This window comes from Cervus elaphus, chromosome 14 (assembly GCF_910594005.1).
Source record: "Cervus elaphus chromosome 14, mCerEla1.1, whole genome shotgun sequence".
Taxonomy (NCBI): Eukaryota; Metazoa; Chordata; class Mammalia; order Artiodactyla; family Cervidae; genus Cervus; species Cervus elaphus.
The window spans coordinates 76378089-76384258 of NC_057828.1; positions in this window are offsets into that span (position 1 = coordinate 76378089).

Genomic DNA, 6170 nt, shown 5'->3' on the forward strand with positions numbered 1-6170 from the left:
GGGCTCTTTAAGGAAAACATGTTCAAGAAGGCTGGTAAAATTCACATTACATAAGGATTAAATGAGAGAAAGTACAGAAACCAATTAGCTCAGAGCCCAACCCGTGATTAGCACTCAACTAAAGGTGGCTTCTTCTTATGATTTAATGGGCAATTTCCTCTTTTCTTCACCCTTTTGAACTTCAAGGACTCACAGTCTACTTGAAAATTATGATGTAGTCATTCATTTATTCTACAAACATTTATCAGCTCCCTCCTATGTAGCAGTCAATTTAAATAATTTCAGGCAGTAGTGATGGTCATAGCTCATCTGTTTGGGCTGAGTATGTGCTAAGTGCTACACTAAGTGCTTTACCTGGCTTGTTTCATTTAATTCTCATGACAATCCTAGGGAAAATTCAAAGTGTTAGTCACTCAGTCGTGTCTGACTCTTTTTGACCCCATAAGCCTGCCAGGCTCCTCAGCCCGTGGAATTTTCCAGGCAAGAATACTGGAGTGGGTAGCCATTTCCTTCTCCAGGGAATCTTCCTGACCCAGGGATCAAACCCAGGTCTCCTGCAATTTTAGGTGGATTCTTTACCACCTGAGCCACTACAGATGCCCAGTCCTATGGAGGAATGGTTATATTCCTACTTTATAAACGGGCAGGCTGAGGCGCGGTGAGGTTGAAGGACTTGCCCAGACCACATGGCGAGCCAGTGGGAGGGGCAAGATTTGAACTCAGGCAGTCAGATTTCAGGGCATTCTGTAAAACTCCGTACTGCGCTGTTTTTGAATGCACCTGACATGTGTGAGTTATGGCCTACGGGGGGCAGGGATCATGGGCGAAGGGTCTTGGGGAAATAAGCCTACAGTTATGGCTAGGAATTTCTTGCCATCTTTTCCCTCCTACCTCCCATCCCCCTTCAAACTGTCGCTGTCAAGATGCAGGTGGCACCAGCATTCTGACCCTTGCTTCTGCTCATCCTCTGGTTTAAGGTCTCCCATCCTGCCTGTGCCCACCGTTAGCAAACGGACACGTGAAGAGAGAGAGAAGGAAAAGACCCACTGAATCAACCAAAAGATAATGAGAAGCTGACTACTTTGCCATAATGCAGCACAAGAACAATAAATAAATCAATCACTTGGGGGGGGGGTGGGGAACGACTTTCCTATAATCAGCTATTAAAGGCTTGTACCACTTAATTAGTCTATTAATTAAAACTGTTCTCCTCCTTCCACATGTTATCAGCCTGCCAAGGCAGAGAAAACTCAAACCCCGGGGGCAGAAGATAAGAGAAGTAAGAAAGACTGGAGTGCGCAGCAGATTCAAACAGCTGGGTCTGTGTGTGTTTTAAAAGCACAGCGCTTAGTGCCCGGGGCAAATCCACCTGCTAGTATGAAGGGAACGTTTATCAAAAACCAAAAGGCTGTTGTCTTTGTTGAACAGAAAGGGAAAAAAAAAAAATGATTTCATCTTTAAAGAGAAAAACCGCCATCACCACACACAGGGATCTGTGAAGGGCAGATCCACCGGGTGTTCCCTGGGGCACCGTACACAGTGAGAAACAAACATGCTTACGGCAAAGGCGGCATCGTCAGAAGACTCTGGGGCAAGGGGACTCTGCCCCGATGCTGACGCGGGTGCTTCTTAGGGAACTCACACACTGAGTTCCTACTACGTGCCAGGCACCACCTCCGTTCTCTATGTCTGCAACATCGTGCTCTGATGACTTCAGTGACATTCTTAGAGTGCCCTAGAGTTGCTTTCGTGCACTCAGCGGCTCAGTCATGTCCGACTCTCTGTGACCCTCTGTCCAGGGGAATTCTCCAGACGAGAATACTAGAGGGGGTTGCCACTCCCTCTTCCAGGGGATCTTCCCCACCCAGGGACTGAACCCACATCTCCTGTGTCTCCTGCATTGGCGGGCGGATTCTTGACCGCCACACCACCAGGGGAGCCCAGCGTATTTCTGGGAGTCCCCAGAAGGACGCTTCCTATGAGCTCTTACGGCTGTGGGCACCGCAGCAGGGCGGTTCAGCGCTTCCCCTCCTGTTCTGGCTCACAGTGGTCCGTGCCCTCGGCTCACCAAGAGCTCAGAGAAGCCTCTCATCGCAGTGGCTGACCATGTCAAGCAAACTCAAAGGGCCCAAGAACTTACAAGTCATCCCTGAGCAGCTCAGATAGACTCTGAGCCCCGCAGCGCTCTCCACGATCCTGGGAGACCGCGGCCTTCGGACTCCTTTCCTCTCCTTTCCAGCCTCTCCGCCGCCCTCTGCCCTCCCCTGGCTACTGAACACACACGCCCGTGCACTGGAATGGCGGTGCGTAGACACAGACAGGGGGCTGGAGGCAGGGGTCTCCATCAGCAACAGCCCACCAGCAGGGGTGAGGATACCATCTTATTGTAACCCTCAGCCATGTGACCGACCATTAGCCACCCTATTTTGCAAAATGGGGACACTGTCGCTCAGAGAGGGTTAGTTGTTTGTCCAGGACTCCACAGGCAGTGACGAAGCACTCAGGTGAGCTCAGTAAATAGTTGCTAACATACAAAATTGAAAATATGGAGGCAGGAGAAGCTCACCAGCTTCTGGGAACTTTAGGTCCTGCAGGGGGTCCAGCTATGTGATAAAAGGGGACTGTCAATTGAGGCTACCCCTCAGGGTGGGAGAAGGGGCAGAGATGGGGAATACAGGGTGAGCTCCAAGGTCAACTCCTTCTGAACCCAATTCTGCTGGATACGTGTTGCTATATAATCCACTTTCGGCCAAAAACTCATCACACCTCCCCCCAACCTGGGCCCCACTCCCCAAAAAACCCCTTGTAGAAATGGTTAAGTGGACATACGTTAGCTGTAGGACGCTCAGGATGTCAACACATTAGAAGGGAGGGGCAGTGGTAACAGAGCAGGCAGAGAGCCTGGACTTGGAACCCAGGGACAAGCTTCTGTTCCTGGTAACCAGCTAGGTGCCCTCAGGCAAATTATTTCCATTGTCCACCTTCAGTTTCCTCATATGCAAAATGGGAAATGTCAGTCGCCTCCGTCAAAATGTTACTGGGAGGATTAAGATAAGTAATCCAATGTTACTATTATATAGAGAGAACTTCAAATCACAAAGGGCTTCTACATGGACACCTGGCAACCCTCAGAGCAACCCAGAGGAGTATTAGCCCCACTTTTCAGTTGAGAGAAAAGTCCAAGACTCAGAAAGATTGGAACTCATTGGCAAAACAGTGAGTGGTGCGATGAGCCTGGCCCCACCACGTCTGACTTTCGGGTCCTGCAGCCCCGAGGGGTCTGCCCCAGAGTCCTCATCTGGGCTGGGTGTCACGTCCCCAGCTTTCATTCACCAGGTAAGCAGGAAAGGTCTGAGCTCCTATCTGGCATCAGGGATCATGCCCAGCATTGAATACTCTACTGCAGCACTCCTAGAGGGGCAGAGAGCGTGGGTGTCAGCTAAGTGAGGAACAGTCTCTGTGACGGGTGTTTCCAGGTAGGGAAGGACAAGGTGACATAGGAGGAGACAGACACAGAAGGGAAACTTGCAAGAATGAGGAGGACACGCGTGCGTGCTAAACTGTTTCAGTCCCGTCCGACTCTTTGCAACCCTTTGGACTATAGCCCACCAGGCTCCTCTGTCCATGGGATTCTCCAGGCAAGAATACTGGAGTGGGGTGCCATCTCCTCCTCCGGGGGATCTTCCCAACCCAGGGATCAAACCCACGTCTTGTATATCTGCTGCATTGGCAGACGGGTTCTTTAGCACCAGCACCACCTTAATGAGTAGGACGTCGCCTCACAAACCAGGGAACAGGGTTCTCACCTCAATGTGGGGAAGAGCTTGGTATTTGGTACGAGTGAAGCCCAAAGCGGGAGAGGGAAGCGGAGAGAAAGGAGGCCAGGGGGTTAGCGAGGGCCAGAGCCTGGAGGCTGAGAGAGCTGGGTGAAGGACTTTGGACCTTGTCCTTAATAAACGCAGAGCTGCCTGAGTGCTTTCAGCAGGGAAGTGGATGATATTTTTGGAAGATCTTCTGGCTGGGATGTGGAGACTGGATCTGAGCCTGGTGAGACTGGAGGCAGGTAGGCCAGCTAGGATGGAGACAGACGCAGGAATTGAAGCAAGAAGGAACGGTGGTCTGAGCTTGGGACGGGGCCATGGAGATGGAGAGAAGGGCAGTCTCTGAAACAGACTGAGGGCATGGTGACTGGTGGGGGATGTGAATGTCGGGAAGGCAGCGGGGGAGGGAGTCAAGCATGATACCAGCTTGTATCTGGCTGTGCAACTGGTGAGTGGAGGCGTCCCTTATTTGACAAGGGGGCATTTGGGGCAGAGTATCTGCTATTTGTCAGGTGTATCCTGCATGAGCCTGCACCCCAAATTCACCCAGGGACCTGTAAATTATGTCTGTCTTGCCCAGAGGAGAAGCAATGGATGAAAAGATCCTGCTAACTTGAGAATGCCTGAAGAACTATGGACGGAGGTTCATAACATTGTACAGGAGGCAGTGATCAAAACCATCCTCAAGAAAAAGGAATAAAAGGCACAATGGTATCAATATCAATAACCTCAGATATGCAGATGACACCACCCATATGGCAGAAAGCAAAGACGAACTAAAGAGCGTCTTGACGAAGGTGAAAGAGGAGAGTGAAAAAGCTGGCTTAAAACTCAATATTCAGAAAATGAAGATCATGGCATCCAGTCCCATCACTTCATTTCAAATAGATGGGGAAACAATGGAAACAGTGACAGACTTTATTTTGGGGGCTCCAAAATTGCTGCGAATGGTGACTGCTGCCATGAAATTAAAAGACGCTTGCTCCTTGGAAGAAAAGCTATGACCAACCTAGACAGCATATTAAAAAGCAGAGACATCATTTTGCCAACAAAGGTCCATAATAGTGAAAACTATGGTTTTTCCAGTAATCATGTATGGATGTGAGAGTTGGACCACAGAGAAGGCCGAGCACTGAAGAACTGATGCTTCTGAACTGTGATGCTGGAAAAGACTCCTGAGAGCCCCTTAGACTGCAAGGAGATCAAACTAGTCAATCTTAGGGAAATCAGCCCTGAATAGTCATTGGAAGGAATGATGCTGAAGCTGAAGCTCCAATACTTTGGCCACCTGATGCCAGGAACTGACTCATTAGAAGAGACCTTGATGCTGGGAAAGGTTGAAGGCAGGAGGAGAAGGGGATGACAAAGGACGAGATGGTTGGATGGTGTCACTGACTCAATGGACATGAGTTTGAGCAAGCTCTGGGAGATGGTGAAGGACAGGGAAGCCTGGCGTGCTGCAGTCCATGGGGTTGCAAAGAGTCAGACACGACTGAGCGACTGAACAACAACAAACTTGAGAGTTCTACTTGCCAGCAGCCAAGGTGTGGAATTGTGTTGGTGGTGAAGCATCTGATACAAGGGGCATCTGGTTCTTCTGGAGCTGGTCTCCCTGGGTCTCCAGCAGGCCTCCTGTTCCCTTAACCCAGCTTCCCTTTGATTATTTAAGAGCTATATGTCAAGGGCATACCATGTAAAGCACCTTCATAGATGCAGAGGGAGACACTATAAGAGCTTATAACCTAGAAGGTACGAAAAGACAACTAATCAGAAAAGTAAATACAGGTCCACATGAATAGGATTAATAGTCATAAATGGCATAGGGAACATGTTCCCAGGAGGCCGTGGTCATAGACACTTCTGAATGGGAAAACCAGGGAGGAAGTGGTATTCAAGCTGGTTGTAAAGGAGAGGTGGAATGTCTACAGGCATAAACGTGGGATTGCAGTAGGCAGGTATTCCTGAAGGAAGAAAAAGCATTAGCAAAGATGGCAGCGGGCACAGGCAGTCGCCAGCCCCATCTCCTGCTGTCTTAGGGTACTGGCAGAGGGGAGTCCTTAAGCCAGGGGGGCAGGGAGCTTTGACAAGTCTGAGAATTCCCTGATGGTGCAAAATTACGTTTAGGGATGAACGTGCACTTTTCTGGAGAGAGGGCCCACAGCCCTCCTACAATTCTCTGAAGGCTCTAGAGTTGAGAAAAGGTGTTATTTCACAGGTGGGTCTGAGGCATCTAAAGGAGATCAGTCCTGAATATTCACTGGAAGGACTGATGCTGAAACTGAAGCTCCAATACTTTGGCCACCTGATGGGAAGAACCGACCCATTGGAAAAGACCCTGATGCTGGGAAA